Consider the following 15,193-nt stretch of genomic DNA (forward strand, 5'->3'; position numbering starts at 1 on the left):
CAAGCTGTAGTGGTCTCATGAGAAGGGCCCTGGCATTGACTTTGTTTGCACCTTAAGCACTGAGGCCCACTGAAGCTGCACAAAAGGATGTTGGTAAGTGAGGAGGAGAGTGGAGAACCCTGACCAGTCAAAGCAGATCACAAAAGTGCCCTGGAAAGGTGAGATGTGTCTGACTTACTGCCCGACTCTGGTTCTGTAAAAATTGAACTGAGAATGTGAAGAGGAGGTGGAAACTCCCATCGGAATAGACAACTGAATATACCCTGACTGTCAGCATGGATCCAATTGCTGAGTGATGCTCCTGGGGTGGAGAATTGAACTGCTACATGTGCTGGTATTGAGTTGTAATGTGACCTATGGCGTTGGTGCTCGCTGTGATGTGTTGCCATCACACATGGGTGACAGGGCCTTAAGAGCGATATTCGCCCCGTGAGAATCGTACTCAGTGCAGAGAACCCCCAAGACTGGGTTGCTAAGGATAGTAAGTTTCAACAATAGATGGTGCTGACCGGGTGCCTGGGGCCTGCAAAACATCGGCAAACATGGAAATGTTCAAGACGGGGAAGACTTCCCAAGCAAACAAAATAGTCCAATACGCATCAAACAAGGCATATACAGATGAATGTTCCCCTCCTACCCAGGCTGAGAGAGAATTATGGGAACCTCTTATGTCAGACTTAATGAAAGTCATAAGAGATTCACAGCAGGAGCTGGAACATAAAATAGATGCTGTATCAACAGAAATTTCAATGATAAGAGCGGATCCCAGGAAATTGGCAAACCGACCTAAAGCATAAGAGGATGAGATACAGTCATTCACAACTGATGTCTCTGAGCTATGTGCCACAATGATTAAGCTCCAGGAGTCTGCATGGATACAGGAGAAGAGTTGAAAAAAGGGTGAGCTCTTCCTAGAGAGCAGGATCTTGTACACCAGGAAACCAAATTAGTTCTCAAAGCTCTTGTCTGTGGAGAGGGCATGTAGAGCCTTAATGCCACTGCTGAGACCTGGTACATCACAAACACTGGATGGCGGCCAGACAACACATGAGGTGGTAATGAGGGATACTACTGGAGCGCTTCTCCTCTGGTCTCAAATTTGAGACAAGGCTGGATTCTGTACCAACCTTCGAGGTGCCCTCTCCAAGGTGGGTGCAGTCAAAGTCATGGGCTGGAAGCATACTGCACTGCACATACGTTTTTCAGAATTTATTGGGATGTAGGATTGGACCATAGAGCAAAAAGTAAATGCACTTGAAGTTGAAATGAATGATAACAAATAGATACCTGCACATGCAAGAATAACTGGAGCTAGATGTGAAGATGTGTATGCTCAAAATTATACTAGGAAACACTGAAGAACTGAGTTTGTCAAATACCCAGCGGCGTCAGGGACACGCCCAAAGTCCTCTGGGTTCTCTTGCCTTGAGACACGGAATACTTCTAGGTGGCATCAGAGATCACATTTATTAGCTGCAGCTAGTAGCAGAAATCCCAGCAATACAACACGGTGTAAAACTCAAGAAACTGCTCAATTTTACTAAGGCGAGACATCCCTATTTATACACAAAAAGGTACATTTAAAATGCACGCCCCTGCACCAAAATTCAACCAATAGAAAATACATGACATCACACAGCATCATACAGTAAAGCTCATTTTACAGTGTCCCAACCCACAAGTTAATATTTAGGCATATCTAAATAATAATCTGGAAGGCCCGGACAAACCCTTAATTGAAAGCGTAACCCATGAAATGAAGAAACAGTAAAGAAAAGTAGTTTCAGATAATGTGCAAGATAACAGAAACGTAAAGAAACTTCAAAGTTAACAAATGTCTTGAATGGTGATTGGGAAAGTGGATAACGATCTTGCATGGAAATTGGCTTGGCAGGGTCAATTCCAGGTGAAAGACCAGCTTCTGAAATTGACTCCAGCGCACGAAGAAAACCTTAGTTAATGTATACATGACCCACAAAAGGTCAGACTGCTTTGCTCGCAGACTAACTTCTAAGGCCTACGTAAAAGGCAACACCAGATGGCAGTCACGACGCATGGCAAAAACCCATGTTTAGAAAAGAAAGTCATGCACTTTAAAAGCACGCAAACTCACAGAACCTCAACATTGTTTACCAATGAGACCAAGGGTGAGGTTTTGTTGGGGACAGTTTGGTTATGGATGCGTAAATGGTGAGAGAGAATAGATGATGATCAGATGGTGATGTTGAGTAACATTGTGGGTTCAATGTTGAGCATGTATGTCCTGAGCAAAAGGAAGAGGCTGATTGTGAGACACTGGGCTCTCAACGACCCTTAGTAAAAGTTCTGTAAAGACAATCAAAGGGAATGTCAGAGGGCTAGAAATCTACACAAAACAACATTCAGTATTGTCTTTTATATGAAAACAAAATGTTAGAATAGTGTTTTGCCAGGAGAATTTTACCTAGCCGCTTACTCGGCCTAGTAGAGGGAATGGTCAGCATGGAGCAATGGTAGGGTCCCATTTGAAGTTCTGATGGTTCAGAGTGACCCAAAGAGTGGTACATTATGCTGCTAGCTAAATTTTAATAAAGGTGTGCTTATAAAATGGCTCTGCCCAACGTACCCAAATTAACCTAACTTCCCACAGTATTACATTGACTGGTGCCCCACTTGGAAGCTCAGACGGTGTGGAGAAACTGAGACCTAAGAGCAGATGTACACTACAGCTGGTAAGCACTGTGAACCAATTAGACACAGTGGATGCTTGGCAGTCAAGATATCTGGATGATGTAATATATTCATTTTACTCACCTGCCCCATAGCTCCTATAGAATGCAAGAGTTATACTCAAGCTGCACTGGAATAGATTATATGAAAAGAATTCTCTCACATAACTTCCCATTGATCTTAACATACACCCAGGCCAGCAACAACCTTAAATTCCATATGGCAGAGGAGACAAGAGTCAGTAGGAGACAAAGTATTTGCCACAACAATAAATACCAACACACTCCCCAAAATGGTTTTAATTGTAGTGGGAATCAATATATTTTACCCTTTTAGTGTCAAGCACCTTCACCAAAATGGTCTGTAGTATGTATTTTTGTATATAGTATTGTTTTGTAGAATAATAAGCAATGCATATCAAGGTTTTTACATATAGTTATGTATATTTTTTATTTATTTAGTTTCAATTTTTAGATTTCCTTTTTGAAACACATTTTTGCAAGGAAATAATGTATAATTTTCACATGTTACAGTGGTACAATTTTTAAGGCATTAATATTTTTAAAAATGTCTGTACAAACGATACATTATTATTTTTCCACACATAACTTTTATTCATAGTAGATTGTATTTTTACATGTTTGTTGTGCATTTTAATGTATAATAATTAGCACTATTTAATATAGAGTTATAATCATATAGTACCATTTAATTTATATTTAACAGATACATTTGTATTTGCTCAATAAATAAAAAAACATTTTTTACATATTTTAACACATTTTTAAAATACATTTTAACACGTTTTAATAACTTTATGTAGCATTTCTATTGATTTCTACAGGAAGACAGCCTTTCCTTTCCTTTCATTTTGTTTACCCCACCTGTATTTTGTACTCTTTTAGAGTCATTTTTGGTGGATTTTGTTTGTGTGGTCACGGTTCCCTGATGCTGTTTGACAGACAAAGTTAGAATGTTGTTACTTTTTTATTTTGGGTTTTAAGACTGGAGGGATGTTTGTAGGTCTAGTTAGTGTAGGTTTAGATTTTTTGGCGGGGGTTTCTTGATTTTTATAGTTTACTTTTTGTGGGTTGCATTTTCTGGAGGTGGATCAAAAACTTTTATTTATTTATTCTTGAGTGTGAAATGTTATATTATATTATATATATGTATTTTGGAATTTGGATTGGTGTCTGTGCCCAGATCAGTGCAGAGTGCTGACCCAAGTGTCTTTGAAGTAGTCCATATGTTCATTTCTCTGTAACATGAGGATTCTGTTGCATGTTGTTGTGGTTAGCTATATGCTTTATTGGTACATATGCCAGACCGATTAACTTTTTAATTTCACAATTTTCCAAAATCAAGTTGGAATTTTGTTGCATATTCTACACTTAGGGGTTGATTCCGATGCAGGCAGGAAGGGGTCCGACCGTCTGTAGGATCACTCCTGCCCGCATCCGAATGTGCTGTTCGGATTCCTTTCTGACCAAGCCATTTTGATGGGCTCAGTCGGAAAGGAATCCAACTTGGTTTTCTGGAAGACATCCTTCGGGCTTAGAGAGCCCGTCTGCCATCTGAAAACCCTTTAGTACTCCCCCGGCCGGCACTTTCTGGCTGAGGGAGTTTGATAGCAGTTTCCCACTGCCTTATTGTGCTGGCCTTTCCGACACAGAAAGGTAGTTTGAAACTGTCTTTAGGGGGCCCCCAGCCGGGCCCCCATTTTTGCGAGGCTGCCGAATGTTGATCCCTGCACCCAGTGGCAGGCACCTTGGGGTGCCTCCCACGGGGTGCAGGGATGAACTGCACCTCTGCACTTAACAATCAGAATGCATTCTACCATTTTTAAGTATAGGATTGCGAACGAACAGGGTTTAATTGCATCCTACTTGCAGATCTAGAACCTAAGACAATAGGTTGCTCGGTTTCACTTCCTGTCCAATGTCGGACAGACTCTGGTCCGTCCGACATCCGAATCAGATCTTTAGTGCAGATGTTTGCAGATTTTCCAAAAGACTTAGGTTAAAGTGGTCATAGCAGCCTTTCAGGGCTGTGAGTTGGTATAGTTTCAGTATTGTTTGTATCATTGCCTGTTCAAAGTCTTTTATGATTTTGTGTGGAGAGTAATTTTTAGTTTTTACTTTGATGTGGGTTAAAAGTTCGTATTGAATTGCACTTTGTTAGGCAACAGTGCATAAATGAGGGTTATGTTAGTGTTATAATATTCACCATTATGGTGCATATCTGTGAAAATGGTGGAGGGCCTGTTTAAGTTCATCATCCACATTTTACATTGGCCTAATCTTAGGGGGTTATTTGCAATTGCAAAAATGATTCTTCTTCTATCATCATTGTGGTTGTCGTATAGGAAGAATGGTTCTTTGTAAGGTGCAGTGGTTAGGTGTGCTGGACTCTGCATGTGTTGGTATTGTTTAGGGGAGCAGGGGTTTTGCTTGTGCTTTTATAGTATGTGATATTTACAGCTGATTTTATTGTACTTACTTTGAATGTGCCTTTGTCCAGCTTTAACCAGAATTTTCAATGTGCATTGTTTTGTTTTTGCCGAAGTGCTTCTTTACTATCTAAGAATTTATGGGGCATATGTGTCAAGTCCTTTTCCCGTTCGCAAATGGGCCGATTCTTTTGCGAACGGGAAAACGCCTTTTAGGATGTATCATCCCAAAAGGGTATCGTAAATTAGAGAATTTCAAAATTTAAGATTCCCTATTTTGCAATTGCATTTAAGGAATCGCAAATTGTGATTCCTTATATGCAATGTATGAAGCACAGAAAAAGTGCAATTTGGCCTTGAGGAATCGCAAGTTACCACCAACTTCAAGTTGGTGGTAATTTGCGATTTCACTTTTTGCATTTTTCAAAGTGCCCTGTGGCGCACATACATGCCCTTTAGTGTATGTATTTGTGCAACATGTGCACACATACATATTTCAGGGGTGCAACAGGGTGTCCTTTTGACACTCTGGAACCCTTGAAATTGCATTCACAATTTGCAATTCTCTAATTGCAATCGCAAATTGAGAATGTCTTCCCACTCATTCCTAGGGGCCTCCTAGCCCATAGGAATGAATGGGAAGGTATTCCTTAATTGCGATTCACAATTTGCTAATTGCAATTAAAGAATGCCAAGGAATTGGAAAATATTTGCGATTTTTTAATTACAACCCGTTTTGCGATTCTCAAATAGCGATTCTCTAAAAATCCCTATTTGAGAATCGCAATAACGGTATTTGATACATATGCCACAACATACATTAAATATCAGAAAGTTTAGTAATGTATTTATATTATATGTTAGCATTTTGAAATTATGTTAGGTTATATTATAGTTTTCTTACATTTTAAACTTACATGTGAAAGTGCTTTGCTATTTTGTTGAAGGCCTTCTATTGACTTTTCTGCATGTCATTTGTGTCGTTGTCTTGCAGTTATGAAAAATAGTGAGGTTTTGTACTCTTTGTATAGTGTGCACTTAACAATGCTTATATTTGTATTAGTTTGTTTTACAGTCACTTGTATTGGCTACTTTGTATGTAGTTTGGAGTTTTTCAGTTCCTACCATTTTTCGTGGGTGCTAATTTTTGTTTCTGTTTTAATTTTAAATATGTACATTTGTGTCAGTGTTGTATTATTAATTTATTTTAGTTATTTTAAATGTGTGTTGTAATCAATGTTCCCTCTAATTTTTCTCCCTGAGTGTGGCACTGCAGCCAAGGCTATGGGTGCCAGTAACCCGACTGTGTGTGTAAATGCAGCGACAAATATCAGTGCAGATTGTTTGAGTATTCATGTTAATCGCAGTGGCAGTCATATGCTGTAATTACCATTAATACTTTCTCAGAGGCACACAATATGCCCCGCAAACACCCGGCCTTAGGGCTGGTGGTGCCCTGTGTGACAACGTTTTTTGGCGCACCCCAAGGACCACCCCCACCAGTGATTCCCTCGCTATTACCCTTTAACATTGCTCATGAGGTCTCCATTACCACTCGCTCTGAGATGTATTTAATTTGTTTTATACCAGTGTGGATTGCACTTTATATTGCACACATATTAAACAGAGACATTCAATTATAGGTATGTAAATCAGTCTATAAGAAATGTTACATATGACAGATGTCTGCAAGGTATAGGAGTGACATGTCATTCATACTGATAGGCAGTATAGTTTAAGAGTGCTTAGTCTGGAGAATCACAAACTCAGAATTTAAAATGTAATACCATGGTTAAGATTTCTCTTTAATAAGAATCTCTTTGTACCCAAATGAACCCTATTTGCAAAATTAGGATAATGAATAGCTGGGGAAATAAATCATAACACTCTAATCTATACCTTGCAGTCATTCACTCACTAACACACACATATAGACACTCATCCACCCTTACAATCCTACACATATGCTGTCTTCAAAACACATACAAACAGTGAGTCAGTCATTGATGCATCTATGTGCTAAGTAATACCCCCACCAAATCATACAGACATTCATACTGATACTAAAATAAACATCTAATAACCCATATACACACACATGTAGGTACTCACCAACCCATGCAGCCACTTATACACAAAGTGAAACACTGATACATATATTTAAATATTTAAACATTACTCGCTAATATATGTATTCACTAAGATGCACTTAATAAGCCAGTTAACCAATCCATTTTTTTAAAAAAAACATCCATTTAGATACTTATTTAAACATTTATTCTTCCATCGACCTTTTTCATATACATATAGAAAACATATTTATTTTTCAGAAAGACACACATTCACTGGATGGTGCCATCAGTGATGTCATGAATGATGTCACTGAGCATGTCATGAGTGATGTAATATGTGACGTCATCAGCAGTGCATTACACGCGCAAGTTATAGTGAGTCCAACTAACTATAACGTGGAATTTCAATGATGTTATGTCAGTAAAATTTTCAGCTAACTATAACTGGTGTGAAACCTATGATTTTTTCAGTGAATATATATATATATATATATATATATATATATATATATATATATCCGAAAGTACATTTCTCCAAAACGGAAAAAACGTCGCCAACACACAGAAAGTTGCTGTGCTGTGAAACGTGATCAAGCTGCAAAGCGAAACACGTTGTTTTCCTGCCTATTAAATTTACAGTGCACAGCAACTTTCTGTGTGTTGGCGACGTTTTTTCCAATGGAGAAATGTACTTTCGGGTGGATTGGGTGACCGGTAGCCCTACGCCGACCCGCCCGTGAGCGAGACTGATTACTAACCGGAACTTGGTGTTCTTTTGATATATATATATATATATATATCAAACATTGCTCCAACAGAAGAAGAAGCGGAAGCCCAGAGGAGACCAGAGTGGGAAGCCTTTATTCACCAAAACACATGGCGGCGAATGCATTTCGGCGTGTGCCTTCGTCAGCGCCCTTCATCAGCATGACTCGTGAATGTAGCACCTCCCTGCTTCCATATGTATGGTGAATACGAGTTTGTCCCTCCCCCATGTGAGTACAACTCATCAGGTGCAGTCCGTTCATAATTCTCCGGACTACAACTCCCATAGTGCCATAATTTACCGGCACCCGGGACGGTGAGTAGAGTCTAGTGGAGAGTACTGTAAACAAATGCCGCAGGGAACTCGTGAAGCAGGGTGAGTATTCATGTCCAAATGTCCCTGGTTCAGTCCGGCTCCCCTCGAGTCCCCTCAAACTGCCACAACCACCCGTAGTAGAAATCGAATGTGCAGGGGCTAGACTGCGGGTGCAGAAAGTCCACGAGAGAGGAAAAATACCTCCACTGCTCCTTTTCTTTCAGTGCGGGTGGCGGGAACGGACCATTCCAAAACTGAAATATTCAAGAAGTGCCGCAAAGCAGACCAGTTGTGTCCGGACCCAAGGTGTGGCAGGGACTATCCAGAGTGCATGACTGGCAACCGCACTTTTAAATGTCAAACATTGCTCCAACAGAAGAAGAAGTGGAAGCCCAGAGGAGACCAGAGTGGGAAGCCTTTATTCACCAAAGCACATTGTTGATGGCGGCGAATGCATTTCGGTGTGTGCCTTCGTCTTCGCCCTTCATCAGCATGACTCGTGAATGTAGCACCTCCCTGCTTCCATATGTATGGTGAATACGAGTTTGTCCCTCCCCCATGTGACTACAACTCATCAGGTGCAGTCCGTTCATAATTCTCCGGACTACAACTCCCATAGTGCCATAATTTAGCGGCACCCGGGACGGTGAGTAGAGTCTAGTGGGGAGTACTGTAAACAAATGCCGCAGGGAACTCGTGAAGCAGGGTGAGTATTCATGTCCAAATGTCCCTGGTTCAGTCCGGCTCCCCTCAAGTCCCCTCAAACTGCCACAACCACCCGTAGTAGAAATCGAATGTGCAGGGGCTAGACTGCGGGTGCAGAAAGTCCACGAGAGAGGAAAAATACCTCCACTGCTCCTTTTCTTTCAGTGCGGGTGGCGGGAATGGACCATTCCAAAACTGAAATATTCAAGAAGTGCCGCAAAGCAGACCAGTTGTGTCCGGACCCAAGGTGTGGCAGGGACTATCCAGAGTGCATGACTGGCAACCGCACTTTTAAATGTCAAACATTGCTCCAACAGAAGAAGAAGCGGAAGCCCAGAGGAGACCAGAGTGGGAAGCCTTTATTCACCAAAGCACATTGTTGATGGCGGCGAATGCATTTCGGTGTGTGCCTTCGTCTTCGCCCTTCATCAGCATGACTCGTGAATGTAGCACCTCCCTGCTTCCATACGTATGGTGAATACGAGTTTGTCCCTCCCCCATGTGACTACAACTCATCAGGTGCAGTCCGTTCATAATTCTCCGGACTACAACTCCCATAGTGCCATAATTTAGCGGCACCCGGGACGGTGAGTAGAGTCTAGTGGGGAGTACTGTAATCAAATGCCGCAGGGAACTCGTGAAGCAGGGTGAGTATTCATGTCCAAATGTCCCTGGTTCAGTCCGGCTCCCCTCAAGTCCCCTCAAACTGCCACAACCACCCGTAGTAGAAATCGAATGTGCAGGGGCTAGACTGCGGGTACAGAAAGTCCACGAGAGAGGAAAAATACCTCCACTGCTCCTTTTCTTTCAGTGCGGGTGGCGGGAACGGACCATTGCAAAACTGAAATATTCAAGAAGTGCAGCAAAGCAGACCAGTTGTGTCCGGACCCAAGGTGTGGCAGGGACTATCCAGAGTGCGTGACTGGCAACCGCACTTTTAAATGTCAAACATTGCTCCAACAGAAGAAGAAGCGGAAGCCCAGAGGAGACCAGAGTGGGAAGCCTTTATTCACCAAAGCACATTGTTGATGGCGGCGAATGCATTTCGGCGTGTGCCTTCGTCAGCGCCCTTCATCAGCATGACTCGTGAATGTAGCACCTCCCTGCTTCCATATGTATGGTGAATACGAGTTTGTCCCTCCCCCATGTGAGTACAACTCATCAGATGCAGTCCGTTCATAATTCTCCGGACTACAACTCCCATAGTGCCATAATTTACCGGCACCCGGGACGGTGAGTAGAGTCTAGTGGGGAGTACTGTAAACAAATGCCGCAGGGAACTCGTGAAGCAGGGTGAGTATTCATGTCCAAATGTCCCTGGTTCAGTCCGGCTCCCCTCGAGTCCCCTCAAACTGCCACAACCACCCGTAGTAGAAATCGAATGTGCAGGGGCTAGACTGCGGGTGCAGAAAGTCCACGAGAGAGGAAAAATACCTCCACTGCTCCTTTTCTTTCAGTGCGGGTGGCGGGAACGGACCATTCCAAAACTGAAATATTCAAGAAGTGCCGCAAAGCAGACCAGTTGTGTCCGGACCCAAGGTGTGGCAGGGACTATCCAGAGTGCGTGACTGGCAACCGCACTTTTAAATGTCAAACATTGCTCCAACAGAAGAAGAAGCGGAAGCCCAGAGGAGACCAGAGTGGGAAGCCTTTATTCACCAAAGCACATTGTTGATGGCGGCGAATGCATTTCGGCGTGTGCCTTCGTCAGCGCCCTTCATCAGCATGACTCGTGAATGTAGCACCTCCCTGCTTCCATATGTATGGTGAATACGAGTTTGTCCCTCCCCCATGTGACTACAACTCATCAGGTGCAGTCCGTTCATAATTCTCCGGACTACAACTCCCATAGTGCCATAATTTAGCGGCACCCGGGACGGTGAGTAGAGTCTAGTGGGGAGTACTGTAAACAAATGCCGCAGGGAACTCGTGATGCAGGGTGAGTATTCATGTCCAAATGTCCCTGGTTCAGTCCGGCTCCCCTCAAGTCCCCTCAAACTGCCACAACCACCCGTAGTAGAAATCGAATGTGCAGGGGCTAGACTGCGGGTACAGAAAGTCCACGAGAGAGGAAAAATACCTCCACTGCTCCTTTTCTTTCAGTGCGGGTGGCGGGAACGGACCATTCCAAAACTGAAATATTCAAGAAGTGCAGCAAAGCAGACCAGTTGTGTCCGGACCCAAGGTGTGGCAGGGACTATCCAGAGTGCGTGACTGGCAACCGCACTTTTAAATGTCAAACATTGCTCCAACAGAAGAAGAAGCGGAAGCCCAGAGGAGACCAGAGTGGGAAGCCTTTATTCACCAAAGCACATTGTTGATGGCGGCGAATGCATTTCGGCGTGTGCCTTCGTCAGCGCCCTTCATCAGCATGACTCGTGAATGTAGCACCTCCCTGCTTCCATATGTATGGTGAATACGAGTTTGTCCCTCCCCCATGTGAGTACAACTCATCAGGTGCAGTCCGTTCATAATTCTCCGGACTACAACTCCCATAGTGCCATAATTTACCGGCACCCGGGACGGTGAGTAGAGTCTAGTGGGGAGTACTGTAAACAAATGCCGAAGGGAACTCGTGAAGCAGGGTGAGTATTCATGTCCAAATGTCCCTGGTTCAGTCCGGCTCCCCTCGAGTCCCCTCAAACTGCCACAACCACCCGTAGTAGAAATCGAATGTGCAGGGGCTAGACTGCGGGTGCAGAAAGTCCACGAGAGAGGAAAAATACCTCCACTGCTCCTTTCCTTTCAGTGCGGGTGGCGGGAACGGACCATTCCAAAACTGAAATATTCAAGAAGTGCCGCAAAGCAGACCAGTTGTGTCCGGACCCAAGGTGTGGCAGGGACTATCCAGAGTGCGTGACTGGCAACCGCACTTTTAAATGTCAAACATTGCTCCAACAGAAGAAGAAGCGGAAGCCCAGAGGAGACCAGAGTGGGAAGCCTTTATTCACCAAAGCACATTGTTGATGGCGGCGAATGCATTTCGGCGTGTGCCTTCGTCAGCGCCCTTCATCAGCATGACTCGTGAATGTAGCACCTCCCTGCTTCCATATGTATGGTGAATACGAGTTTGTCCCTCCCCCATGTGAGTACAACTCATCAGGTGCAGTCCGTTCATAATTCTCCGGACTACAACTCCCATAGTGCCATAATTTACCGGCACCCGGGACGGTGAGTAGAGTCTAGTGGGGAGTACTGTAAACAAATGCCGCAGGGAACTCGTGAAGCAGGGTGAGTATTCATGTCCAAATGTCCCTGGTTCAGTCTGGCTCCCCTCGAGTCCCCTCAAACTGCCACAACCACCCGTAGTAGAAATCGAATGTGCAGGGGCTAGACTGCGGGTGCAGAAAGTCCACGAGAGAGGAAAAATACCTCCACTGCTCCTTTTCTTTCAGTGCGGGTGGCGGGAACGGACCATTCCAAAACTGAAATATTCAAGAAGTGCCGCAAAGCAGACCAGTTGTGTCCGGACCCAAGGTGTGGCAGGGACTATCCAGAGTGCGTGACTGGCAACCGCACTTTTAAATGTCAAACATTGCTCCAACAGAAGAAGAAGCGGAAGCCCAGAGGAGACCAGAGTGGGAAGCCTTTATTCACCAAAGCACATTGTTGATGGCGGCGAATGCATTTCGGCGTGCGCCTTCGTCAGCGCCCTTCATCAGCATGACTCGTGAATGTAGCACCTCCCTGCTTATATATATATATATATATATATAGCCTTATTGTCATGTGACTGTACCTTGTGATCTGGGCAGATACGCGGCAGCATTCAAAAATGGCGATTTCACACACAGTCTCTATGTGATCAAGCGCTCTCGAGCCCGAAATGCGTCATCTACTGTAGCTGTACTGGATGTAATGGTCAAATAAACATCTTGCCTGAATGAAGTGGTCCGTTTCTCCTTCTTCGCCGGTGGAAGTAGCTTGAGTTGCAGTCTTTGGATATATATATATATATATATATATATATATATATATATATATATTCACTGAAAAAACCATAGGTTTCAGGCCTTATATAGTTAGGAATTAGCTTTAAAAAAACTTTGAAATTCACTCAAAAAAAGTTTTAGGGGTGTTATAGTTTGCTGGACATTTCACTCATACAAAACCATTGAAATTGCTCCTATATAGTTAGTTGGACTAACTATATTTCACGCACCCGCAATGCACTGTTGATGATGTCACATATTAGATCATTCATGACATGGTCAGTGACATCACTGATGACATCTCAAATGACATCACTGATGACATCACTAATGACATCATCCAGTGAATTTGGTTTGCTTCTTTATTTAAATATGCATTATATATATAGCAATTTGCATTGAAGAATGGGTGGATATATATAAATAAATACTTGGATGGAGGATTTAGTAGCAGTGTAATTGACTGTTTACTTGACCAATTTATAGTGTCTCACAAAATATTTTGGATAGGGACTAAACTGTGCGAATATCTGTATCACTTTGTCAGTTGTTGTGTAAACTGGTTCTCCAGTAGCTTACTAGCTATGTGAAAGTCTATATTAGTTATTGATTAGATAACTGAGTATTTGTACGGGAGAGTGAAAGTGTTTGTGGTTCGTTGGGGGGTGTGTGACTGTCCAAAGATGTGTGAATAGTTGATTCAGTAGATATATGAAGTTAAAATTACCTGTTCTAACAGTTTGGGTGAGCGAATCTCTTTAAGGGTGTGGTGATGAGCAAATATATTTCTCAATGGTACATGTCAAACAAACTAGAAAAATAAAAGACAGTGTATGTGTTAGTTGTTGTATATAAATAAGTATCCATAAGACTCAATGATTGTGTGAGTGACTGTATGGATAACTATATACTTGTAATAATGATTTTATAATTCACTAAGTATGACTTACTATCTAAAGGAATAGATGAAGTGGTGTTTGTATAAGTGTGTAGCTAAGTAAATATGTAAGTATGATCCATTGTTTGCCTAAGTGAGTAGGATGACTTCATATATGAATAAGATGTGTGCTGCTGTGTAATGTTGATATAGGTGTATAAGTATTTTTGACAGTGTTCTATTGTTCATTGACAGCATATATGAGTGAATCTACAGGTAAATGATTAGATGTGTGCATACATCTATGAATCACTGAGTGGGTTTTTAAATACTTGTGATGCTGTGACAATGGATTCAAATATGATACTCTGTATTTTACATTGAGTGATGAAAGATTTTACTAGTGTATGAAAAGGTGTATGTTATTGTCACGTGGATGATGTCATCAGTGATGTCGTTTGAGATGTCATCAGTGATGTCACTGACCATGTCATGAATGATCTAATATGTGACATCATCAGCAGTGCATTGCGGGTGCGCGAAATATAGTTAGTCCAACTAACTATATAGGAGCAATTTCAATGGTTTTGTATGAGTGAAATGTCCAGCAAACTATAACACCCCTAAAACTTTTTTTGAGTGAATTTCAAAGGTTTTTTTGAAGCTAATTACTAACTACATGAGGCCTGAAACCTATGGTTTTGTCAGTGAATTTCAAAGGTTTTTTAAATGCTAATTCCTAACTATATAAGGCCTGAAACCTATGGTTTTTTAAGTGAATTTGCAAGGTTTTTTAAATGCTAATTCCTAACTATATAAGGCCTGAAACCTATGGTTGTTAAGTGAATTTGCAAGGTTTTTTAAAGGCTAATTCCTAACTATATAAGGCCTGAAACCTATGGTTTTTTAAGTGAATTTGCAAGGTTTTTTAAATGCTAATTCCTAACTATGTAAGGCCTGAAACCTATGTTTTTTTAAGTGAATTTGCAAGGTTTTTTAAATGCTAATTCCTAATTATATATGGCCTGAAACTTCAAAGGTTTTGTAAATGCAAATTCTATTAGCGAATAACATTTTTATATGTTAATATCCTTCTGGTACCACCTGAGCAGCCTTCTCAATTCTCAGTAGACCTGAGGCACAAGAGAGCACAAACAAGAGTGGAAAATGCAAAAAGGGGGCAGGGTAGAGACCCCCTGACCCCCTAGCCCTTCTCAGGTTGTCTCAGAAGGACCCCCAAGGGCAAAAAATTATTATTTTTTTTAAATTAAATCGCGGGGTGCGCGCACGGTACGTGTACGTACGCGGACCTGTATGCGTACCGTGCGCGCACCCCGTGATTTTTTTTTTTTTTTTGCCCTTGGGGCT

The sequence above is a fragment of the Lissotriton vulgaris genome, chromosome 8, assembly GCF_964263255.1.
Source record: "Lissotriton vulgaris chromosome 8, aLisVul1.2, whole genome shotgun sequence".
Lineage (NCBI taxonomy): Eukaryota > Metazoa > Chordata > Amphibia > Caudata > Salamandridae > Lissotriton > Lissotriton vulgaris.